Genomic DNA, 27,680 nt, shown 5'->3' with positions numbered 1-27,680 from the left:
GGGGGGTGAAATTATTGAAAAATTTTCCGTAATTTCACTGTCTCACGTGAGCCTGGAAACTAATTTCGTGGTCAGCCAGAAAGTGAAGGGAAACATACTGACCTTAGTTTCCGGTCGGCACAGCCACATTCTGGTCAGCCTATAACATTACTTTCCGCTACTGCTATACCATAACCTTGAAGTTGGAGGCAGGTCGTGAAATAAAACTATCTTATTAAAGCAATTATGGTATAACGCAACAGAGCAGTGTTACCCTCTGAGAGGAATTTTGTTATGTTGACCGTGTTGTACCTAACGGAGGTGGCTTATCGGAAGTGAAAGTCAGAATTACGTAAATATTCAAACAGTAACAAACAATAATTTACTTATCCACACTGTTCAAAGAATAAAAAAAAAGGTCGCCAGTCTAATTAGGCATTCTTGTTTAAGAAAGTAGGTATGAGTAACTTTAACGGACAAACACAACCTGTATTTTGCCACACTCGAGTGCAATGAACTCTGACACCTGCATATGTTAACGTTAAGTTTGGAGTTGACAGCTAGAGCAGAACAAACTATTTGCATATATATAACAGATAACGATACACACTACTATCTTCAGGGCTTAGTCAAACTGAGAGGTTTCAATAATAATACTATTATAGTGCATTTTAGAATCAAAATTTGGACATTGGTTCAGTATTACTTTTCAAATATATTCCTATCTGACATGAAATATAGATATGGTGTACAGCAAAAGTAGTTATTGTGCATAGATTAAGTCTCTCACTACTAAACACCTTTTTATTTAGAATGAAAATTAAATGGAATTCACTAAAAGATTACTTCTCACTGTCTTTTGAATAAAGAAGTTACTGTTTTCATAGATAGTTGTCTTTCTATTAATCGTTATGTAGCATGAGCACAATAGACAAACTATGGATCCTGTTACAACATTAATATGCACTTTTAATACACAAGAAGAACCCAATATTGTACAGAATTTCACTTGAATAGCAAGAGTAATTGAAATTTGCTATAATTAACTTTGTGCATTTGAACTACTTTCAGTGGAGGGGGCCCTTAATCTTGACCACTGTAGCAGAGCATACTAAACACACTTTCAATACACTAAAGAAACAAGCCCTTAACAAGTATGAACATGTGACCTTCAACAGTATTAGTTCTCAACTCTTACTGCAGTAGGACACAACTTGACATATCTGTAAGAAACTGACTCACCTTTTGCGATTTACAACAGGCAGCAATGTGATCATTTATTAAGCAAAACTTTACAAGCCTCAGTTTTAAGAACTTTAAATTTGAGGTTGGCAACAACATATTAATAAGAGGTTTTAATAGAAAAATTATTTTCAGCAAGCATCATGTACTTTAGCTCACTCTCTTGCCACATTAACTTTAACTTTCTTTTTACTATGGTCAAGAGGCATTAATTAGTTAAAACACTAGGCTTTAATGTTCTTTCAGTAAGAACACTCGGAAATCACTGTAGCATGGGAAGGACCCTAAGTGGAAATGTGACAGAGGGATAAAAAAATCAAGGTAGGTATAAGAGTTCAAGTTACCTTATATTTGCTCACACTAAAACATCCAATGAACTGATCCTTCACTTTACATATTTTCAATTCTTGGTTCCTTTCTAGTGATTGCACAACGCTGTGGCGAATGCATGTTGGTAGGTGGATTTGCAGGTAGAATTGCTGGAATCTGTCATTTCTTCGTGGCCATGATAGATACCAATTCCATAATAGTTCCAGTTCTTTGCCCATCCATCCGACTGACTCTTTATTCCACCTTTTCTACCTAGGCCAACCACAATTTGCACGCGCTACACAGTTCCGTTCCCGAGAGGAACCACAACACCTTTTACATACAAAATAATTAAGAACCCTAAGTGAAGGTCAGCAGTTTACATAACAGCAAACAAACATATTAAATAAAACAGAACATTTCCATATATTGGTTTTTCTACACAAAATTATTTAAATAAAATTATTTAATTTTAAAGATAACCAAAGAGATTATATGAGGAAGACAAAAGATCATTACAGAGAGTATACTTCATTACAGTATTGAATTAATCGTACACTAATTACAGAAGTTCTACGATGGGATGTTGAACAAAATAGAAAGCTAAATGAATCAACAAAAGGTATATCGTGTATAAGCTATGGTGTTACAAGCCCACTAAAAGAATAGTTTCTACTCTCATTCTGCCTAGCGGGATCAGGACAATGATTTTAAATAAAATTATACAGCTCAAGTTAATACTTACACTAGGTAAAGTTTCTCACACAAACAACATTTGGAAATTCACAATGTTCAATTGAAAGTAAATCTTTCTATTCTATCACTACAACTAGCAGTTCAGAGGCGACCTCTACGGTACGTTATTACCAGATTGTCTGTCGTCCTGACTAATAATACTCAATTCTATGTTCAAAACGTTCAAAATTAATGCTCGCCACAAAAGTGGGAATAATAATCGCCACTTGTCACGAGGAGTTGGGATTCTCACGGACGGCACACTAACAGTTACTTTGGCGATTTCTAAGCGAACCAGGACGGTGTACAGTCCTCACGAGTTCACTATCCGTTTTTACCGCAAATACGCGCTTTGTCACCGACCTCCCCTGACGTCATCCGAGGCAGAGCGCGGTCCGACGTTTAATAGACGTGATCTTACAGTGGCTAAGTGCGGAGTGAACCTTCCTACTGCCTCTCGGGCTGTATTTATACTCGCACAGGTGCCGGAGCGGACGGACGAGGGGACGTCTGTTGTCTACGGCTTTCTGCATACTGCAGCAGGCTCCGAACGACCGCTTCCTCGGGCACATAATCTTTAATAACGTAGTTATAAATTAATCCAGGAACTTCTTAATTTTTGCATATATTCAGAATAGTTGTTTGAAAGCACAGAAAAAGTTTCAGCTCGCTTGAATAAAAACTTTGCCTTCTCCAATTTTTATACTTGAACTAACGGTAGATCGTTACTTCTGAACCATACATTTACTAGAACTTATATCGGCTGTTATTAATACTAAAACTCCACAGTTTAGTATAGCTCTATTAATTGGTAGGTTTTATCATCTATCTTTACCAAAATTCTCCACTCTTAAAATTACAGGTACTACTACAAATCGGTATATTTTAGTTAAAATTGGCTTTAACTTAATTACTCAAAAACTATAAGAGGAAGCTTAAAGAGGCCTCTCAGTTATGATTTTTAAGGTAAACTGAAGCATAAACCAAATTTTTAAGTTTCGAAGTCCAGTATTTAGCGCCTTTGATTTTTCCTAAAATCTGTGCATTCCGGTGTTAATTTTTGTTCTATGATTTTCAAACTTGCACCAATTATTTATGAGTTCTAAAGGCACATTCTGACCAAATTCTGGCTTTCTAGCTTTATTATTTAGCGCCTTTTTCTCTTAAAACGGCAATTTTTCGTAAACTACTAAGTCTAGGTACATAAAACTTAGATATTTGGAACATTATTATACTAAACTATATTTTAACAAAGTTTTCAACGTAAATTTTGATTTTTAATCTCATACTTAATTGTGGTGCAATACTTGCGCGCTACGCTCAGACGTGTTAAGATGACGTGGTGTTACTAGCAGTGAACTGGGGTAAGGCCCGGCACTCTCCTCTGTATATCACACATGATACAGCGCTTGCTTTGCTTCATACCCTACTACTTGTAGGCACCTTTGAGCAAAATTTCAAACTACTGCGTCACAATGGGAAACAGTTATGGGGCTTCAAGAACTTGACCCTTTTATTGTGTTGCTCAATGTATACTTTTAACAGGTAAGTGACACTTCACTACTTCCGTCCCACGTCCATTAGCTGTTTGCAAATAGTCTTCGAGTTCGCGGAGACGCTGTGGTTCCTTAACAATTCGTGGTGTCGCATAGGCGTCGTTGCAGGCACTGTCGTGAATGGGTTAAGTTTGTTGTGTCTGCTGTCCACCACGTACTAGTTGTGTGCGTAGGTAAGACAGCTTCGTGGCTTCCAAGGGACAATGCACAGTATACACCGATCTCTTTCTTTCGCTGGAAACCAGTATCCACGGAGGTATTCTCCTTGTGGCCGAGATGGCAGGTTTCCCACATACCCCCTTCAACCAAAGAATAATCGGCGTCGAGGACATTCCGACAGTGGCATTTGCGACTCACAGCGTCAACGTTGTGTTTCTGACCACAAATACGTATCTTAGCCATGCATTTTCCGACGCTGAAAGGAAACCGCAAAAGTGAGCGAGTATCTGCAGAATGTTTTGTAATGAGAACATCCCTTTACATTGTATCCGAGTTGAGGACTGGCTATGCCATAGAACATCAGTATGTTTTTTGTGTTTGTAAGTATTCATTTATTATTTTCATCTTTTTTTATTTATATGACACTATTGCAGCTGATTACACTTGTTGTCTCATTTTATAAATTTTAAATTCTCACACAATTTTTTAAATAAACCCACCTGTTTTAAACATGTTAAATCCCCTGAGACGTTATACACTGAAGCGCCAAAGAAACTGTTATAGGCACGCGTAAACAAATACAGAGATATGTAAACAGGAAGAATACGGCGCTGCGGTCAGCAACGCCTATATAAGACGACAAGCATTCGGCGCAGTTGTTAGATCGGCTACTGCTGCGACAATGGCAATTTATCAAGATTTAAGTGAGCTTGAACGTGGTGTTGTAGTCGGCACACGAGCGATGGGATACAGCATCTCCAAGGTAGCGATGAAGTGGGAATTTTCCCGTAAGACCATTTCAAGAGTGTACCGTGAATGCAGGAATCCGGAAAAACATCGAATCTCAGACATCGCTGCGTCCGGCTAAAGATCCTGCAAGAACGGGAGCAACGACGACTGAAGAGAATCGTTCGACGTGACAGAAGTGCAACCCTTATGCAAATTGCTGCAGGTTTCAATTCCGGGACGTTAAAAAGTGTCAGCGTGTGAACCATTCAACGAGACGTCATTGATACGTGCTTTCGGAGCCGATGGCCCACTCGTGTTCCCTTGATGACTGCACGACACAAAGCCTTACGCCTCAACACTCACACTGAACTGTTGATGATTGGAAACATGTTGCCTGGTCGGACGAGTCTCGTTTCAAATTATATCGAGCGGCTGGATGTGTATGGGTATGGAGACAACCTCATGAATCCGTATCTACATCTACATCTACATCTACATCCATACTCCGCAAGCCACCTGACGGTGAGTGGCGGAGGGTACCTTGAGTACCTCTATCGGTTCTCCCTTCTATTCAAGTCTCGTATTGTTCGTGGAATGAAGGATTGTCGGTATGCCTCTGTGTGAGCTCTAATCTCTCTGATTTTATCCTCATGGTCTCTTCGCAGGGTATACGTAGGAGGGAGCAATATAATGCTTGACTCCTCGGTGAAGGTATGTTCTCGAAATTTTAACAAAAGCCCGTACCGAGCTACTGAGCGTCTCTCCTGCAGAGTCTTCCACTGGAGTTTATCTATCATCTCCGTAACGCTTTCGCGATTACTAAATGATCCTGTAACGAAGCGCGATGCTCTCCGTTGGATCTTCTCTATCTCTTCTATCAACCCTATCTGGTACGGATCCCACACTGCTGAGCAGTATTCAAGCAGTGGGCGAACAAGTGTACTGTAACCTACTTCCCTTGTTTTCGGATTGCATTTCCTTAGGATTCTTCCAATGAATCTCAGTCTGGCATCTGCTTTACCAACGATCAACTTTATATGATCATTCCATTTTAAATCACTCCTAATGCGTACTCCCAGATAATTTATGGAATTAACTGCTTCCAGTTGCTGACCTGCTATTTTGTAGCTAAATGATAAGGGAACTATCTTTCTATGTATTCGCAGCACATTACACTTGTCTACATTGAGATTCAATTGCCATTCCCTGCACCATGCGTCAATTTGCTGCAGATCCTCCTGCATTTCAGTTGTTACAACCTCTCGATACACCACAGCATCATCTGCAAAAAGCCTCAGTGAACTTCCGATGTCATCCAAAAGGTCATTTATGTATATTGTGAATAGCAACGGTCCTATGACACTCCCTTGCGGCACACCTGAAATCACTCTTACTTCGGAAGACTTCTCTCCATTGAGAATGACATGCTGCGTTCTGTTATCCAGGAACTCTTCAATCCAATCACATAATTGGTCTGATAGTCCATATGCTCTTACTTTGTTCATTAAACGACTGTGGGGAACTGTATTGAACGCCTTGCGCAAGTCAAGAAACACGCCATCTACCTGGGAACCCGTGTCTATGGCCCTGTGAGTCTCGTGGACAAAAAGCGCGAGCTGGGTTTGACACGATCGTCTTTTTCAAAACCCATGCTGATTTCTACAGAGTAGATTTCTAGTCTCCAGAAAAGTCATTATTCTCAAACATAATACGTGTTCCAAAATTCTACAACTGATGGTCGTTAGAGATATAGGTCTATAGGTCTGCACATCTGTTCGACGTCCCTTCTTGAAAACGGGGATGATCTGTGCCCTTTTCCAATTTGGAACACAACGGTCTTCTAGAGACCTACTACGGTACACCGCTGCAAGAACGGGGGCAAGTTCCTTCGCGTACTCTGTGTAGAATAGACGCTGCATGTCAGCAGGGGAGTTGCCAAGCTTGTGGAGGCTCTATAATGGTATGAGGGGTGTGCAGTTGGAGTGATACGGGACTCCTGATACGTCTAGATACGACTCTGACAGGTGGCACGTCCGTAAGCATCCTGTGTGATCACCTGCATCCATTCATGTCCACTGTGCATACCGACGGACTTGGGAAATTCCAGCAGGACAATGCGTTACCCCACACGTCTAGAATTGCTACGGAGTGGCTCCAGGAACACTCTTCTGAATTTAAACATTTCCACTGGCCACCAAACTCCCCAGACATGAACATTACTGAGCATATCTGGGATTTGTGGACAGCCCTGCAGGATTCATGGTGTCAGTTCCCTCCAGCACTACTTCCGACACTAGTCGAGTCTATGTCACGTCTGTTGCGGCACTTCTTCGTGCTCGCGGGAGCCCTATACTAGGCAGGTGCACCAGTTTCGTTGGCTCTTCAGTCTAATAACGTTTTTTAAACTTTTACCAAGATCTATGAAGAGACAGGGCAATGAAATCTTTCTGAATTTCAAATATAACATTTACTGCTTCCTTCTTCAGCTTATTTATCAGAATGTATGCCTTCAGATGTTTTTGATTTATTGATAATGTGCAGTTTGTACCACATCTCTGCCAACATAGTATTATATTTGGTTCTTACGTTTTAACCTACAGTGTAGGTTTCGAGTTGAAAGCTAGCAAGTAAGTAGGATCATCGGCTTACCAAACCCACTATGAGCCAACTGGTCTAAACAGCGTGAGATCGGTGGGGCGAGAGGAAGCTGTACCGTGCCGGAGCGTGGAGAGTCGGCGGGATTCACCAACGAGACCGGGCGCTAACAAGCGTATCTGTTATTATTTTTATCTAACGTAAATTAACCATGAACCATGGACCTTGCCGTTGGTGGGGAGGCTTGCGTGCCTCAGCGATACAGATGGCCGTAACGTAGGTGCAACCACAACGGAGGGGTATCTGTTGAGAGGTCAGACAAACGTGTGGTTCCTGAAGAGGGGCAGCAGCCTTTTCAGTAGTTGCAGGGGCAACAGTCTGGATGATTGACTGACCTGGTCTTGCAACATTAACCAAAACGGCCTTGCTGTGCTGGTACTGCGAACGGCTGAAAGCAAGGGGAAACTACGGCCGTAATTTTTCCCGAGGGCATGCAGCTTCACTGTATGGATAAATGATGATGGCGTTCTCTTGGGTAAAATATTCCGGAGGTAAAATAGTCCCCCATTCGGATCTCCGGGCGGGGACTACTCAAGAGGACGTCGTTATCAGGAAAAAGAAAACTGGCGTTCTACGGATCGGAGCGTGGAATGTCAGATCCCTTAACCGGGCAGGCAGATTAGAAAATTTAAAAAGGGAAATGGATAGGTTAAAGTTAGATATAATGGGAATTAGTGAAGTTCGGTGGCAGGAGGAACAAGACTTTTGGTCAGGTGAATACAGGGTTATAAACACAAAATCAAATAGGGGTAATGCAGGAGTAGGTTTAATAATGAATAAAAAAAATAGGAGTGCGGGTAAGTTACTACAAACAGCTTAGTGAATGCATTATTGTGGCCAAGTTAGATACGAAGACCACGCCTACTACAGTAGTACAAGTTTATATGCCAACTAGCTCTGCAGATGAAGAAATTGAAGAAATGTGTGATGAGATGAAAGAAATTATTCAGGTAGTGAAGGGAGACGAAAATTTAATAGTCATGGGTGACTGGAATTCGAGAGTAGGAAAAGGGAGAGAACGAAACGTAGTAGGTGAATATGGATTGGGGCTAAGAAATGAAAGAGGAAGCCGCCTGGTAGAGTTTTGCACAGAGCATAACGTAATCATAGCTAACACTTGGTTCAAGAATCATGAAAGAAGGTTGTATACATGGAAGAATCTTGGAGATACTAGAAGGTATCAGATAGATTATATAATGGTAAGACAGAGATTTAGGAACCAGGTTTTAAATTGTAAGACATTTCCAGGGGCAGATGTGGACTCTGACCACAATCTATTGGTTATGAACTGTAGGTTAAAACTGAAGGAACTGCAAAACGGTGGGAATTTAAGGAGATGGAACCTGGATAAAATGAAAGAACCAGAGGTTGTACAGAGTTTCAGGGAGAGCATAAGGGAACAATTGACAGGAATGGGGGAAAGAAGTACAGTAGAAGAAGAATGGGTAGCTCTGAGGGATGAAATAGTGAAAGCAGCAGAGGATCAAGTAGGTAAAAATACGATGGCTAGTAGAACTTCTTGGGTAACAGAAGAAATATTGAACTTAATTGAGGAAAGGAAAAAATATAAAAATGCAGTAAATGAAGCAGGCAAAAAGGAATACAGACGTCTCAAAAATCAGATCGACAGGAAGTGCAAAATGGCTAAGCAGAGATGGCTAGAGGACAAATGTAAGGATGTAGAGGCTTATCTCACTAGGGGTAAGATAGATACTGCCTACAGGAAAATTAAAGAGACCTTTGGAGAAAAGAGAACCACTTGTATGAATATCGAGGGCTCAGATGGAAACCCAGTTCTAAGCAAAGAAGGGAAAGCAGAAAGGTGGAAGGAGTATATAGAGGGTGTATACAAGGACGATGTAATTGAGGACAATATTATGGAAATGGAAGAGGGTGTAGACGAAGATGAATGGGAGATACGATACTGCGTGAAGAGTTTGACAGAGAACTGAAAGACCTGAGTCGAAACAAGGCCCCGGGAGTAGACAACATTCCATTAGAACTACTGATGGCCTTGGGAGAGCCAGTCCTGACAAAACTCTACCATCTGGTGAGCAAGGTGTATGAAACAGGCGAAATACCCTCAGACTTCAAGAAGAATGTAATAATTCCAATCCCAAAGAAAGCAGGTATTGACAGATGTGAAAATTACCGAACAATCAGTTTAATAAGTCACAGCTGCAAAATACTAACGCGAATTCTTTACAGGCGAATGGAAAAACTGGTAGTAGCCCACCTCGGGGAAGATCAGTTTGGATTCCGTAGAAATATTGGAACACGTGAAGCAATACTGACCTTACGACTTATCTTAGAAGAAAGATTAAGGAAAGACAAACCTACGTTTCTAGCATTTGAAGACTTAGGAGAAAGCTTTTGACAATGTTGACTGGAATACTCTCTTTCAAATTCTAAAGGTGGCAGGGGTAAAATACAGGGAGCGAAAGGCTATTTACAATTTGTACAGAAACCAGATGGCAGTTATATGAAAGGGAAGCAGTGGTTGGGAAGGGAGTGAGACAGGGTTGTAGCCTCTCCCCGATGTTATTCAATCTGTATATTGAGCAAGCAGTAAAGGAAACAAAAGAAAAATTCGGAGTAGGTATTAAAATCCATGGAGAAGAAATAAAAACTTTGAGGTTCGCCGATGACATTGTAATTCTATCAGAGACAGCAAAGGACTTGGAAGAGCAGTTGAACGGAATGGACAGTGTCTTGAAAGGAGGATATAAGATGAACATCAACAAAAGCAAAACGAGGATAATGGAATGTAGTCGAATTAAGTCGGGTGGTGCTGAGGGAATTAGATTATGAAATGGGACACTTAAAGTAGTAAAGAAGTTTTGCTATTTGGGGAGAAAAATAAACGATGATGGCAGAAGTAGAGAAGATATAAAATGTAGACTGGCAATGGCAATGAAAGCGTTTCTCAAGAAGAGAAATTTGTTAACATCGAGTATAGATTTTAAGTGTCAGGAAGACGTTTCTGAAAGTATTTGTATGGAGTGTAGCCATGTATGGAAGTGAAACATGGACGATGAATAGTTTGGACAAGAAGAGAATAGAAGCTTTGGAAATGAGGTGCTACAGAAGAATGCTGAAGATTAGATGGGTAGATCACATAACTAATTATGAAGTATTGAATAGAACTGGGGAGGAGTATGTGGCACAACTTGACAAAAAGAAGGGACCGGTTAGTAGGACATGGTTTGAGGCATCAAGGGATCACAAATTTAGCATTGGAGGGAAGCGTGGAGGGTAAAAATCGTAGAGGGGGACCAAGAGATGAATAGACTAATCAGATTCAGAAGGATGTGAGTTGCAGTAAGTACTGGGAGATGAAGAAGATTGCACAGGGTAGGGTAGCATGGATAGCTGCATCAAACCAGTCTCAGGACTGACGACCACAACAACAACAACAACAACAACAACAATGTAAATGTGCATTTCCAACCGTGCTGCTGACTTCATTTGCACTGAGAAATGTTAACAATGATTTCAGTAACTTTCAATTCGCATTCAAAGACAAATTACGATTTTCAGTTCCTATTGATAGTTATCGGCAGACATCAAGGACCAAACACAAGCGCACTCTGACCTGTTGGGCGCCAAACGTGTAAGACAGCTCACTAGTGGTCTACTACTACGCGCATCCGTGTGTGAAATGTGATCTCGTGTGAAGGAGAATGAGTTGTTAAACATCACCTTGGATAATGTATACATGCGATCTCGTATTAATATTGACTAGTCTACGACCGGTTTCCGGAAGGCAACAAGTGATTTAATGTATGCAGTACAATTTCGCATAAACGCGGAACAATTTAGTAAAGTTGTCTCGGAAAACACTGATGTGCGATCTCCTGTGACTTCTAAGACTGTGTAGACATTCCATTGTGACTTTTTACTGTGTTTGGGAAATAATTAGTAGCCGGAAACTTTGTTATCAGTATTAATAGTAGACTGGCTCTAGGAATTGTTTTCTTGATTTTGTTGTTCTGTGAACAAAACATAACCAGCTGACATTCCAATTTTTCGTAATTTCATTTTCTATTAGTACTGAGATTTTTCCCATTTGCCACTTCGTTACGAACTATTTATTGGATGCACGTTAGAGAATGTGCCGGGCGGAGAAGAAAACAATTGGGGCGATGGCTACGAGTCATCTTTACAAGAATAAAGGTAAGCCAGTAGGATCCAGTTGTGCTAGGAACATTGAACACGTATGTTACATTCAGAAATCTACCGCGTTTTTTTGCCACTGGCATATCTTTTCGGTAGAAAGTGTTACATTCGGGAAACCACTGTTTATTTAGGATATGAGGATTGTTATCTGATTATATTTGTGTTATATACTCCTGGAAATTGAAATAAGAACACCGTGAATTCATTGTCCCAGGAAGGGGAAACTTTATTGACACATTCCTGGGGTCAGATACATCACATGATCACACTGACAGAACCACAGGCACATAGACACAGGCAACAGAGCATGCACAATGTCGGCACTAGTACAGTGTATATCCACCTTTCGCAGCAATGCAGGCTGCTATTCTCCCATGGAGACGATCGTAGAGATGCTGGATGTAGTCCTGTGGAACGGCTTGCCATGCCATTTCCACCTGGCGCCTCAGTTGGACCAGCGTTCGTGCTGGACGTGCAGACCGCGTGAGACGACGCTTCATCCAGTCCCAAACATGCTCAATGGGGGACAGATCCTGAGATCTTGCTGGCCAGGGTAGTTGACTTACACCTTCTAGAGCACGTTGGGTGGCACGGGATACATGCGGACGTGCATTGTCCTGTTGGAACAGCAAGTTCCCTTGCCGGTCTAGGAATGGTAGAACGATGGGTTCGATGACGGTTTGGATGTACCGTGCACTATTCAGTGTCCCCTCGACGATCACCAGTGGTGTACGGCTAGTGTAGGAGATCGCTCCCCACACCATGATGCCGGGTGTTGGCCCTGTGTGCCTCGGCCGTATGCAGTCCTGATTGTGGCGCTCACCTGCACGGCGCCAAACACGCATACGACCATCATTGGCACCAAGGCAGAAGCGACTCTCATCGCTGAAGACGACACGTCTCCATTCGTCCCTCCATTCACGCCTGTCGCGACACCACTGGAGGCGGGCTGCACGATGTTGGGGCGTGAGCGGAAGACGGCCTAACGGTGTGCGGGACCGTAGCCCAGCTTCATGGAGACGGTTGCGAATGGTCCTCACCGATACCCCAGGAGCAACAGTGTCCCTAATTTGCTGGGAAGTGGCGGTGCGGTCCCCTACGGCACTGCGTGGGATCCTACGGTCTTGGCGTGCATCCATGCGTCGCTGCGGTCCGGTCCCAGGTCGACGGGCACGTGCACCTTCCGCCGACCACTGGCGACAACATCGATGTACTGTGGAGACCTCACGCCCCACGTGTTGAGCAATTCGGCGGTACGTCCACCCGGCCTCCCGCATGCCCACTATATGCCCTCGCTCAAAGTCCGTCAACTGCACATACGGTTCACGTCCACGCTGTCGCGGCATGCTACCAGTGTTAAAGACTGCGATGGAGCTCCGTATGCCACGGCAAACTGGCTGACACTGACGGCGGCGGTGCACAAATGCTGCGCAGCTAGCGCCATTCGACGGCCAACACCACGGTTCCTGGTGTGTCCGCTGTGCCGTGCGTGTGATCATTGCTTGTACAACCCTCTCGCAGTGTCCAGAGCAAGTATGGTGGGTCTGACACACCGGTGTCAATGTGTTCTTTTTTCCATTTCCAGGAGTGTACTTGGCACATCCTCATTAAACATTACACTTAACATCCCTTAAATGAGAAAAATTTTGAACAAGTACAGTCCTCATAAATACACTCCTGGAAATGGAAAAAAGAACACATTGACACCGGTGTGTCAGACCCACCATACTTGCTCCGGACACTGCGAGAGGGCTGTACAAGCAATGATCACACGCACGGCACAGCGGACACACCAGGAACCGCGGTGTTGGCCGTCCAATGGCGCTAGCTGCGCAGCATTTGTGCACCGCCGCCGTCAGTGTCAGCCAGTTTGCCGTGGCAAACGGAACTCCATCGCAGTCTTTAACACTGGTAGCATGCCGCGACAGCGTGGACGTGAACCGTATGTGCAGTTGACGGACTTTGAGCGAGGGCGTATAGTGGGCATGCGGGAGGCCGGGTGGACGTACCGCCGAATTGCTCAACACGTGGGGCGTGAGGTCTCCACAGTACATCGATGTTGTCGCCAGTGGTCGGCGGAAGGTGCACGTGCCCGTCGACCTGGGACCGGACCGCAGCGACGCACGGATGCACGCCAAGACCGTAGGTTCCTACGCAGTGCCGTAGGGGACCGCACCGCCACTTCCCAGCAAATTAGGGACACTGTTGCTCCTGGGGTATCGGCGAGGACCATTCGCAACCGTCTCCATGAAGCTGGGCTACGGTCCCGCACACCGTTAGGCCGTCTTCCGCTCACGCCCCAACATCGTGCAGCCCGCCTCCAGTGGTGTCGCGACAGGCGTGAATGGAGGGACGAATGGAGACGTGTCGTCTTCAGCGATGAGAGTCGCTTCTGCCTTGGTGCCAATGATGGTCGTATGCGTGTTTGGCGTCGTGCAGGTGAGCGCCACAATCAGGACTGCATACGACCGAGGCACACAGGGCCAACACCCGGCATCATGGTGTGGGGAGCGATCTCCTACACTGGCCGTACACCACTGGTGATCGTCGAGGGGACACTGAATAGTGCACGGTACGTCCAAACCGTCATCGAACCCATCGTTCTACCATTCCTAGACCGGCAAGGGAACTTGCTGTTCCAACAGGACAATGCACGTCCGCATGTATCCCGTGCCACCCAACGTGCTCTAGAAGGTGTAAGTCAACTACCCTGGCCAGCAAGATCTCCGGATCTGTCCCCCATTGAGCATGTTTGGGACTGGATGAAGCGTCGTCTCACGCGGTCTGCACGTCCAGCACGAACGCTGGTCCAACTGAGGCGCCAGGTGGAAATGGCATGGCAAGCCGTTCCACAGGACTACATCCAGCATCTCTACGATCGTCTCCATGGGAGAATAGCAGCCTGCATTGCTGCGAAAGGTGGATATACACTGTACTAGTGCCGACATTGTGCATGCTCTGTTGCCTGTGTCTATGTGCCTGTGGTTCTGTCAGTGTGCTCATGTGATGTATCTGACCCCAGGAATGTGTCAATAAAGTTTCCCCTTCCTGGGACAATGAATTCACGGTGTTCTTATTTCAATTTCCAGGAGTGTACATTACGGTTGGTATCCCTTGTGTGGGAAAATACACTGATTAACCCTTATTAAATATACTGCAAGGAGTTTAGTTTCCTATGCCACCATTCAACAGCATTCGTGGTCCTGTGGCGTCGGTTAGAAATATTTCACATTACAGTTGCTATACTAGAATTTTCCATTCATTGATTGACCATATAGTCTGCAAATTTCGTGACTTTTTTCTACTGGGTATTTCTTGCATTATTAGCATAAATGTTTCATCAGTAGCTTGGTGGAAGGTGTGTCAATGTGGTGCACATGTGGCAAAACAATCAGGTCACTTCACTATCCCTGTATTCGTCCGTTAATCTCAGTTGTTGTATTTTGTTTCACAGACATTGACTGAAGTGAAAACTGCGACCAGAAAGAGATGTTTCGTCGAACATTGTCATTTCAAAGTCTAGCACTGTGGTTTTCGGCACACCTGGGCATCTTATTTTTCAATCCAGGTAAAGATCTTTCATATGTATTTCTAGTTTTTTCTGGAAGCAAAGCAAGTAAACCAGTAAATACCTTCGTTTCTTCTTTTGTTTCAGATGTGAACGTTTATGTTGACCAGTTGTTCTAATTGTTTCAGTAACCACCAGATGTCCTGTTCATAAGTACAGTTACATTTTCACACAGGATTTTTTCTGCTTCTTCACAACCGAACATAAGGATTCTTTTGTTAGGAAGAGTCCCAGCGTCAAATGTCAAGAAACTATTACCTTTAGTTAATTTAAAAATGTCTTCGCTTAGCTGAACCTCCAAACTGGAGCCAGGATTCTGGGTCATCCCAATAGCTTCCCTTCGTCCTTTACACAATCAGGCTTGGAGTTCTCATAATTTGTCATTTCTGCGACGAAAATATTGGAATTACTCTTGAATAGTTTGGGAAACAGGCACTGTCTTCTCTTCGTGGACTCTTTTCCTGCACTTATGCATCCGTTTCTCAATCTGCACACCTGCCTCGTCAGGTGGGCAAGGATGTTACTGTTCAACAATGATTGTACCGTTTGCAGTTTTCTAACAGCCTCAGCACTTACTCCATTTGAAATTCACGCACAACCAGTTTGCGTACTCGTCACATTTTCTGTGCACCAGGTAGCGATGATCACCTGGAGAAGCCACAGCTTCCCTTTCGTTGTAATTAATTCCATTACTCACAGTGTGTAGAGGTCAAGTAGCTCAGGCCTACAAAGCTATATGGAAACGAAGACTGTCGGCGACGGCACTGCTTGACTGATGATGACAACTCATCTCCTGCTGGTGAACGACTGCTGTAAACTGGCAGTTGGGGAGGCTCTGGTTGGAAAACCCAGAGTACAAAATCGGTTGGTCGGAAGGCCCACGGTATCTATGGCACCTACAAAAGGGTCGGAAACACCATGGATGGAAAACCCACGTAGCCAAATGAAATTTTTAAACCAAATTATTGAAAATTATCATAACAAATTCTGGATGGGATAAATGTATTATATATAAAGTGATGTAAATGTGTGTATGTCTGGGATCTCCTCCCAAACCCCAGGATAGATTTCAACCAAATTTGGCACAGAAATAGCAGGCCTTATGGATGTTAGCAAAGTGGTATTTATGACCTCCTAGCTCCAATAGGAGTGGAGATATAGGCAAATATGTTTTTTTTCAGCCTCTGGTGTATAGGTTGCCCTGTACAGCAGGTATGTTGCATGGGAACAGTATCTCCCTAACAAATGAAACTGCTTTTCAAGGTAGCCTACATCAGGGGCATGCAATGATTTTCCAAGCCCTGACACTTAGGCTGCACTGCATGACACGTGTGGAAGTAGTATTGGCCAGTTTTATCGATCTGCTTTCAATGGCAGCCTATACGTCAGGGGCAAATAAATGATTTTCAAGCTCCTGATGTGTGTCCTGCCCTGCTGTACTGTGGGAGCAGTGTCAGCCTTCTTTGAATGTTGCGGGGGTTACACGTACCGAGGAGCATGTCTGGCGACAGATTGAGATGGATAGAGGAAGAGATGGTCAGAGTGAGGAAGAGGAAGAAATGGACAGAGGAGAGGAAGAGGAGGAGGAGGAGATGCTTGAGGCAGGTGGAAGGTGAAGAGGAATAATGGGCTGATGGAATAAGAGACTGGGAGATGGAAAGAGAGAGGGGAGGAGCATATTGTCAGAGGGAGGCGAGGAAGATATGGCCAGAGAGAGGATAGTGAGAGAGGGAGGAGATGAAGAGACAGAGTGTGGGCAGGAGAAGATGGATAGAGGCAGATGGATGAGGTGGAGAGACAGGAAGGGTGTGCACAGAGAGGGGGAAGAGGAGGTGTGTTTAATATATGTGTCTAATATATACATGAGTGAAGCCTCTGGGAAAAGGCTAGTATACAATATTAATGGTACACGTAGTTATATGCTACTTGTTGGCTACACCCTAGGTTCTTCATTACATATGAATGTTCTTGAATAAATGTGGCTAACGCAGATGAAGGCGAGTTGTCCGTCTGCAGGCGGCCCTTGTGCTGGCGCTGCCGCTGCACAGGCTTTGGCACTCAGACCAACAAAGGGCGTGGCGGCGCCTTTATGGGATTAGGACCGCGGCGCTGCAAAGGGCCGCCGGTGCGGAGGCGGAGGTGGGGGCGGACGCACTAGTTCCATTCTCTTTTCCCACCAGCCGCCCGGCCTTCTCCGCACTTTTCTGTCGGCCGCAAGGAGAGCGTCCGGAAAAGCTGATTAATACTTCGCCACCACTGCTGCAAAATTACTGTATATGTTTCACGAGACACAACAAAGGAATCCCGGGAGGCGAAGATAAGAATTTAGCCTCGCAACGTTGTTCATCCTTGCTGTTAGAAGTAAATAACTGAAAGCTTCTAAATTGTTTTACCCGCACAGAATTCAATTCCGGAATGGACAAAAACTATTTATTCAATTTAAGAAATCAATAGAACATTTACACGATCTGCAACAATTATGATTTTTTCGTAAAACTGGGCAACTTTTTGACACTATCAGCATTTTCCTTATCATAACCGTATAGAAATATGGACCGCAATATTTAATTTCCACCGTGTATGGAATTTTATGGCCTGTATCCTGTAATTTTTGATGGCAATAAGTTTTACGTGCAGTGAGGTGTTTGCAATATTGAATAGTGTTACAAAGTAACACCCCTCTCCCTTATCCTGGTCCATGACAACATTATTACATGAAGACGGAAAGTAAAATGAAATTTATGTGACACATAGATGAACCGTCCAATTGTTTCTTTATGATACACAGTTATAGCTTTCTTAGAGATTCGCTCAGTTTTATGAGTTTTGTTTTATCAATACACAGAAAAACATTTGTTACAAAGTCTGCCAATTTTGAGTGGTTTATTTTTCTAATTTTCTTAAAACACAAAAAATTAAAGGTCTATCTTCAGTGAACAAAAAAGAACGAAAAACAAAACTAAACTCTTTCACGGAACAGTGTCGAAGCGTCCATTAAGGCTCGAAGGCTGAGACTACCCAAAAAAATCCCAAAATAATTCGTCGAAACTGAATTTAATCCCATGTGATCACGTACTCTCGTAAATGTTTCGAAATATGTTACATTTGAACATTGTATATGCACCCGCCATATAATGTATCACTCCTCTAGCTTAGCAACCAATAGCAGCTCGTAATTCCGTGCTCGTTACGAGCATGCGCAGTTAGCCATTTCTTTCACGTGGCGGACTGGATTTTCTACAGCGTGGATACGGTTTTTAAAAGCTGGCGTTTGATTTGTTTCTACTGCTCGCCGGCAGCTGGATACACGCCTAAGTGGCATGAGAAGTCATTCAGCAGTTCCCTAATATACAGCGCTACTTCGCATCGTCTAGCACGCTAGCTACGTGCCGGGCAAAATGAGAAAGGATTCATCTTAATTTAAGTAATTATTTAAAGCACAAAGAACAAGAAGGTATTCATAATGCATATAAAATAAACGTGAATGCATCATTGGACGTTGTTGCAAGATGACAGGAAGTAGCCTATGTATTTTCATTGTTCCTCAGATTGAAGTTTAGCAGCCTTACTTATTTCAAACGTTGGTTGCTCAGTAGTGTGTCTGTAGGTTTTCGTATCAACAGTACTCGACGTACTTATGGTGAAAACTGGAACATGAATTTGTAATTAAAATGTAGTGGTAGTGATTAACTGATTAATGAAGCATATTTCGGTGTGGGGTGTCATCGTCAATTTCTCTCGTCACTGTATTGCCGAAAGAATATGTCTAAATTTGAATCATTAGCTTGTAACGCATGGTATTGCTGACTTCCTCAAACTGGCATGGATGCGTTTATTTCATCACGAGGTCCACTAAATTCTTTAACTGAAAATCCTGCATTCTTCTGTCGTCTTTCTTCGGCAGATAGACTCCTGGTGAAAGAACGAAAGTCGACCCCAAGCCTGTCTATTAAAAAATCTTGTTTCCAAACACAACGGTACAAATCAAAACCGTGGTTAAGTGGCAGCGATGTAAGGCACAAACTTTTTTTGTTTTTTCCTTGTACCATTTGGAATGTGTAATGACAGTTTTGAATGGCGTTAGCGGGGCGTAGGCGAATAGAATCTTCAAAACTTCCTTTCGAAAGCTAAAAAGCATGAATGTTCCATTTCACACATCATAGAACTGTTAATTACAATCAGCTAGTTAGAGTAAGAACTGACCACTCTTTTTCAGTAGCAACACGCCTGCAAGCTTTGAAACGTAACAAGAAGGCTGATCGAAACATAAGTATAATGAAGGGACTTATTTCAACTATCTGCTTCTTATCACGGGACAAGTTAGCCCTTCGAGGTCATGACGAATCTGAGATGTTAATAAATAAAGGAAATTATTTAGAACTTCTGGGTCTCATGGAAGAGGAAGAACCACACATGAAAGATCATCTGGCATCCCATGAAGTATTTAAAGGTGCTTCCTCTGGCACACGGGATGAATTAATAACTTCTGTTCCGGCTGTTGTTAAAGAACAAATTTCAAGCGAAGTTAGAAATTTATATCGTTACTGACGAAACTAGACTCAACTAGAAGTCAAATGAGTGTAATTTTTCGTTTTTAAAATAACGAACCAGGTGAAATACGAGAGAGATTCGTGAGGTTTTATGATGCATCCAAAGTTCAGAATACACAAGGCATAGCCACTGTTTCGTTGCAAGTGTTAAGCGATTGAAATACTGATAAAAACAAATTAATATCGCAAACACGCAACGGCTGCCGTGCAAGGGCAGGAAGAAACTATGGTGTCCATTCTATTGTCAAACATGCATAGCCTCGAGCTCTCTTTATCCACTGCTACGCACATCAGTTGAACCTAGTTATCCTCTATGCTTGTAGAAAACTGACGCAAGAAAATTTTTTGTGGCAAATCTATCAGGATTTCACGCATTTTTTAGACTTCCCAGTAAAAGAATTGAGTAGCAGTGGGAAAGGGGATTTAAACTACCAAATCCTTGTGAACCAAGGTGGAATTTTAATTCACGCGCTGTGCAAACCATTATTCTTTACTATACAGAGCTGAGAGCAGTTCTTAAGGACGTGATAAACAACGAAGGGTGGAATGGATTCTTTACATCGAGGAATTGGGTTAAATAGTATACTGGATGATAAACTTTTCTTTTTGTACTGCAGCTGTACAACTCGATTTTCCAGCATACAGGTATGTGGTTTGACATCTTGCAAAGTAAAACTGTGGAAATAAGACGCTATAAGCTCGAAATAGACAACCACATTAAGACTGTTGAAAGACTAAGATGTAAGGAAATTATTCTGAAATGCATAGCGGTAGCTTAAAGCGTTATAAATTCAGCAGGAGTATCGGAAATTAATTTGAACGGAACAGAAGCAGGTATTCAGAAATTGAGAAGACTAGTATTTGAAATATTTCACACAGTGTAGTAAACATGGAAACTAGATTTCAGGGCTTTCATGAAACAGATTTTACAGAACTCGTAAATGAGAAAAAGTTCTCGTGTTATAGTAGGCCGAACATTTTTCTGATACGTGAAATTGAAAAACTACTTAAAATATATCCTTTCTTTGACAGTGAAAAACTGAAAGGAGAACCCACGTTTATTTACAGCGGTAAGGATAAACGTCTACAGCTTCAGGACCTCCTTATATCCATTATGAACAATGGATTAAAACTGTCACTGGTTCTTGAAATTCCAGCAACCACCACGTCTTGCGGAAGAAGTATGAGTAAATTAAAACGCCATAAAACCTACCTTCGTAACACATTGAAGAATGACACACTGTCAAATTTTGTGATTTTGGCTATAGAGAGGGAACTGTGAAATCTTCAGCCCAACGGCAGCAGTCTTTATCTCGTGTTATCAATGTTTACGCCCAGAGAAAGGACAGTAGGATAAAACTACTTCATAAAAAAGACGTAACGGTGATTTATTATGTGTTACATTTTTATTAATGTGTAACTGTATAATATTATATGAATTTATTGATAACAAGCTCTGTAGTAGTTTCAGTCTTAGTAGAAATATATAACTAAGTCACTATTACAGTGTTTATATTTTTAAAAATTTTGTTTTAAGATTTTTTCCTTTTTCGACATTCGTAATTCTCAGCCTACGTTACAGAAAAGCCATGCTACGCCACTGCTAAGGAAGGAAATTAAATAAAACTTTCTCACACTTTTATATGTACCGGTATCTGTTCAGTGGGGCCCTCTGAAAAACAGAACACAACACTTACATTTACACAATATCCTCTAAAGAAGGTAATTAGTTCAAACTGTAAGAGTGTTACGTGCTTACAAGTTCAGTGGTATGAGAAAGAAGGAAGTCATGACAAATTTAACACAGTATTCTGAGAAAATGTATGTTATATTTATAAACAAATTTATTTTGTGAAGTAAAATTTTGTCTTTTTTACCAAGCAATTCACTAATTTCATTTATGAGACTTGTTTTCTACAGTTTCTGTTGTCACATTTGCATCTGGAGGTGTGTGTGCTGTCACAGAGTTACCCACACAATTTTCGGAGGTAATTTTTTCGGTTTTCAATGGCTGAAGAAATTGTTTGTAAAATTAAACTCTTATGAAAAACAGTCTGCACTTACATTAAGTTTATAATCTGTCCAAATTTATCGCAGTAACAGCAAGCTCCCAAGAAAAGTACAGCTAAGTTTTTCCACCTGCAAACAAAATTATTTTGCGAACAGTTCAAGTGTAAAGCACTTCCACGCTAATAACAGTAATATGCAAGAACACGCTGCAGAAGCGTTATATGTTGAATGTTGACCCGAGTTTCGGTATTTAAGAACAAAAGGCTAGAGCAGGATGTTGCCACAGAGTAAAACCTGTCACAAAATCGACCAGTTTTACGGAACTTAATACCCCACAGTCATTCTCAGTACTTACACATTTGTAAGCAGTACTTAACTTCTACAGAAACTAAAAGGTAAAATCATCTCTACTTTCTGTATACAGGGCGAATCACCAAAACTTGCACCGCAAACACTGCGGTAGTGGTAAGTGCTATTGAAGTGCGGTTTTCACAGAATGGATTGGTAGTCAGGGGCTTGCATTGTTAACCAAGAAACAGATTGTAATAACACTTATAAAGAGTAATTTTTGTGGAAACAAACTAAAAGTATGAAACTTCCTGGCAGATTAAAACTGTGTGCCCGACCGAGACTCGAACTCGGGACCTTTGCCTTTCGCGGGCAAGTGCTGTACCATCTGAGCTACCGAAGCACGACTTACGCCCGGTACTCACAGCTTTACTTCTGCCAGTATCTCGTCTCCTACCTTCCAAACTTTACAGAAGCTCTTCTGCGAACCTTGCAGAACTAGCACTCCTGAAAGAAAGTGGCTAAGCCATGTCTCCGCTGTATCCTTTCTTTCAGAAGTGCTAGTTCTGGAAGGTTCGCAGAAGAGCTTCTGTAAAGTTTGGAAGGTAGGAGACGAGATACTGGCAGAAGTAAAGCTGTGAGTACCGGGCGTGAGTCGTGCTTCGGTAGCTCAGATGGTACAGCACTTGCCCGCGAAAGGCAAAGGTCCCGAGTCCGAGTCTCGGTCGGGCACACAGTTTTAATCTGCCAGGAAGTTTCATATCAGCGCACACTCCGCTGCAGAGTGAGAATCTCATTCTGGAAACTAAAAGTAGGATAAATTAGAATGTCAGTGGTGTTTGTTGCAGGATATTAGAGCGAGTCGTTTACGAGATATCGTATTTTGAAAAATTTCCATACGAACACTTGTTCGTGCCATTCAACCTGCGTGGTTGCTAGGTACGTTGTTGTTATGTTTGCTTACAGTGTGTTTGTGTGTTCTGTGAGTGCATTGTGAGGTCGTGAGTGGACGATGGGATCTACCAAAGCAGAAAAAGCTGACATGCTCATGATGTATGGGGAGCGTAGGAAGAATGCAGTTCTTTCTTATAAGGTGCATGCGGCAAAATATCCCAGTAGACGTCAACCATTTCGACAATTACGAGGGTGAGTCAAATGAAAACCTTAAATATTTTTTAAATATTATTTGTGCAGAAGTGGTACAAAGCTGTATAACTTTTCAACTTAATCACCTCTACGCTCAATGCAAGTCCTCCAGCGCTTACAAAGAGCATAAATTCCTTTAGAAAAAAATTCTTTTGGTAGTCCGCGCAACCACTCATGCACCGCGTGGCGTACCTCTTCATCAGAACGGAACTTCTTTCCTCCCATTGCCTCTTTGAGTGGTCCAAACATATGGAAATCACTTAGGGGCAAGGTCTGGTGAGTATGGTGGATGAGGAAGACACTCAAAATGCAGGTCTATGATTGTTGCAACTGTTGTACGGGCAGTGTGGGGCCTTGTGTTGCCATGTTGCAAAAGAACACCCGCTGACAGCAATCCACGTCGCTTTGATTTGATTGCAGGCCGCAGATGATTTTTTAGGAGATCTGTGAATGATGCACTGGTGACAGTGGTCCCTCTAGGCATGTAATGCTCCAAAATGAAGCCTTTTTCGTCCTAAAAGAGAGTCAGCATAACCTTCCCTGCTGATGATTCTGTTCGAAATTTCTTTGGTTTTGGTGATGAGGAATGGTGCCATTCCTTGCTCGCTCTCTTCGTTTCCGGTTGGTGGAAGTGAACCCAGGTTTCGTCCCCAGTAACAATTCTTGCAAGGAAGCCATCACCTTCTCGCTCAAAGTGCCGAAGAAGTTCTTCACAAGCATCAACACATCATTCTCTCATTTCAGGAGCCAGCTGCCTTGGCACCTATGTTGCAGACACTTTGTGAAACCGGAGCACATCATGCACAATGTGGTGTGCTGACCCACGACTAATCTGTAAACATGCTGCAATGTCGTTCAGTGTCACTCGGCGGTTTTCCTTCAGTATGGCTTCAACTGCTGCAATGTTCTGTAGAGTCACAACTCGTGCCTGACCTGAACGAGGTGCATCTTCCACTGAAGTCAACCATTTGCGAACTTCCTACTCCATTCGTAGACTTGCTGCTGTGACAAACAAGCATCACCGTACTGAACCTTCATTCTTCGATGAATTTCAATAAGTTTCACACCTTCACTTCGCAAAGACCGAATAACAGAACGCTGTTCTTCCCTGGTGCAAGTCGCAAGTGGGGGCGGCCATCTGTATACTGATACTGTACGGTATGTGTGCATCTGCACTATGCTGCCACCTACAGGCCATTCTGCACGCTGTTTGTAGCACGCTTACCAACTTACAGGATAACGGCACGAAATTTCGATTTGTTATTACAAATTTAAGGTTTTCATTTGACTCACCTTCGTATTTATCACTCTCTTCGGCCAGTTACGTGAAAGGGGTAGTGTAACATCTAGACAACTTAACAGAAGGAAACATGTGACAACAGAAGAGAGAGAAATTGATGTTCTTGCTGCTGTTGCAGTTGATCCGCTCTTTAGCTCCAGCGCAATCGCATGAGGAAGTAGCATGAATCAGGCAAGTATCCTACGCATTCTCCATCCACATAGGTTTCATTCCTATCATATCCCTCTCCATGAAAAGCTTCATGGTAACAATAATGAGAATGGCGTTACTTTCAGTACATCGGCATTAAGATGTATCACGTATCTTGTTTAGTGATGAAGCCACATTTACCAGTCATGGTAAGATAAACGGCCGAAACATGCGCTTATTGTCTGTTGACAATCCCCGTTGGCTTCGTCAAGTGGAACATCAGCGTCCATGGAGTGTAAACGTGTGGTGTGTGATAGTGAACCATCAGTTCTTAGGCCCGTTTTTCATAGACGAAAATCTGAACGCGCACAAGCTTCCTAACACGTCATGATCCATGGATGATAGAAGACTTGTGGTACCGTCATGATGGCTATCCAGCCCATGGTGCACGCTGCACGCAGTACAACAGCATGTCTTCACGAACTGTCTCAAAATCGTTAGACTATACGCAGAGGACCTGTACCTTGGCCGGCCAATTCCCTGGATTTGACGCCTCTTGACTTCTTTCTGTGGGTGTCCACAAGGAAATACGAACTGCACACGATCATATGCAACGACGCATTCGAGCCGTGGTAAAAATTGCTGCTTTGAAGAGCGCGCCGCAGCGCGTAGTGTGAAGTAGTCGCCCTCCTTTTCTGGCGGTGGCGCCGCTGTGGCAATCGCAGCTTTGGTGTCTCCCTCTGGTGGGAAAGGGGAAACGTAGCTTGTTCACGTGCCTTGAAGGGGCGCTATGAGCTCGCTAGGTTGGTCGGTTGGAGTGAGCTTGGGTCAATCTCTCGTCACCAGTTGCTGGTCTGTCTCTCGTCCGAATTTGTGGGGCAGTCAGTCTCTGTCTGTCGTCTGTCCAGTGCAGTCACTCATTAACAAATACGATAACGTTTCTACCGCGAGTACCATAACTGATCCTCGCGCCTCGTTCCACGAAATAACTAAACCACTCAAACACTTTAGTCCTACAAACCCACGTAACATTTTGGTAGGTTAGTTGATTGATTGGGGGAGGGGACCAAACAGCGTGGTCATCGGTCCCACTGGATGAGGGAAGGACGGGGAAGGAAATCGGCCGTCCCTTTCAAAGGAACCATCACGACATTTGCCTGAAGCGATTTAGGGAAATCACGGAAAACCTATGGATGGCCGGACGCGGGTTTGAAATGTCTTCCTACCGAATGTGAGTCCAGTGTGCTAACCACTCCGCCACCTCGGTTGGCGACGTAATACTTTCACACTTAATTATACCTTCTAGCAGATTCCTCATATTGTTTATCCTCGACGCGGCTGCGTGCGACACCTCCGTACTGAAGCCCAAGAACGACTCTCTGCACACGCCAAGACAGAGCGTTTAACACTAGCACTTGGGCGTTGTTGACGTTATACAGCAGAACGATACTCCCTCCAGAGGAAAGACGCGTTCAACTTCGAAAAATTCGAGAAGCCAACGATAGTAAGGAGCACAAAATCGCTACGTCACAACGGCAAAGATAGTAGTAATCTGTAAGTAGGCTGTTTAGATTTTTGTATTGGTAATGCCACGTAGCGCTCTGTATGAAAATCACTGGCCGTGCTGTGTGCAGCCTGTGGCTAGTTTGCATTGTTGTCTGCCATTGTTGTCATGAACTGCTATAGCTGGATGTGAACAGCGCGTAGCGTTGCGCAGTTAGAGGTGAGGCGCCAGCAGTGGTGGATGTGAGGAGAGAGATGGCGGAGTTTTGAAATTACATATATTATGACTTGTGATGATATTAAGGTAAATACATTGTTTGTTCTCTATTAATATCTTTCATTTGCTAACTATCTCTATCAGTAGTTAGTGCCTTCCGTAGTTTGAATCTTTTATTTAGCTGGCAGTAGTGGCGCTCGCTGTATTGCAGTAGTTCGAGTAACGAAGATTTTTGTGAGGTAAGTGATTTCTGAAAGGTATAGTTTAATGTTACTCAGGGCCATTCTTTTGCAGGGATCTTTGATAGTCAGATTGCGTTGCGCTAAAAATATTGTGTGTCAGTTTAAGCACAGTTTTGTATAAATTGTTCAAAGGGGACGTTTCATATGTCGACCCTTAGCCTAGGATACCTCACTGGAATCTTCTAATTTTTTCTTGTAGTTTGTGTATTTAGTCTTCGACACAAAGACGTAAATGATTTGGCTCTTAAAAATATAAAATCTGCAGCAGACAAAAGGAGAAAACTACACGGGAAAGCAAATGCAAAGAAATTATGTATTGGTCAGAAAGTTCTCATTAAAGCTCATTCATTGTCACATAAGAAACACTTGAGTCACAAAGTCTTTCTAGTTTACAATGGACCTTACAGAATCCGACGTATACCACATGATAATTGCGTTGAAGTTGAAACTCTGCGTACTAGGAAGAGTAAAGGTTTACACCACATTTCACATGTAAAACCATTTATTGACAGATAATCTGCTTTTTAACTTAGTCTTTGCAATTTTCACTTCACGCTACTTGTACAATTTGTCACACTGAGAAACTGTTAACATGCAACAATGTTTGAAGTTAAATATCCAGTCAAGAACCAAGAGAACTTATTTAAACAGAAATTACGACTGCATTGTTGTTGCGAACAGACGACACAGTGTTATTGTGTATGTACATTCTTGCTTGTTAGTTGCACGATTACGTAACGACTATAAGCCTCACATACTTAGAACATTTACCAGTACTGCTAATGAGATTCTAATGCACCATTTTGGTTTACTTGAAAATACATTCCCGATTTAAAGTACTTTCTGTGAGATACCAGATGAGACAATGGTTAGTTTATGTGACAGCTACATGATTTGGCCGGCCGAAGTGGCCGTGCGGTTAAAGGCGCTGCAGTCTGGAACCGCAAGACCGCTACGGTCGCAGGTTCGAATCCTGCCTCGGGCATGGATGTTTGTGATGTCCTTAGGTTAGTTAGGTTTAACTAGTTCTAAGTTCTAGGGGACTAATGACCTCAGCAGTTGAGTCCCATAGTGCTCAGAGCCAGCTACATGATTTTATCACGACGCTACTAATGAGTGACAATTTACAACGTTGCTTTTGCGGTGTTTCTGTTTTATATCTGCACAGTTTTTCTGAATTCTTC

Source organism: Schistocerca cancellata, chromosome 3 (assembly GCF_023864275.1).
Source record: "Schistocerca cancellata isolate TAMUIC-IGC-003103 chromosome 3, iqSchCanc2.1, whole genome shotgun sequence".
Classification (NCBI taxonomy): Eukaryota; Metazoa; Arthropoda; class Insecta; order Orthoptera; family Acrididae; genus Schistocerca; species Schistocerca cancellata.
The sequence above is the reverse complement of the archived record's forward strand: the minus strand, read 5'-3'. Positions refer to the sequence as shown.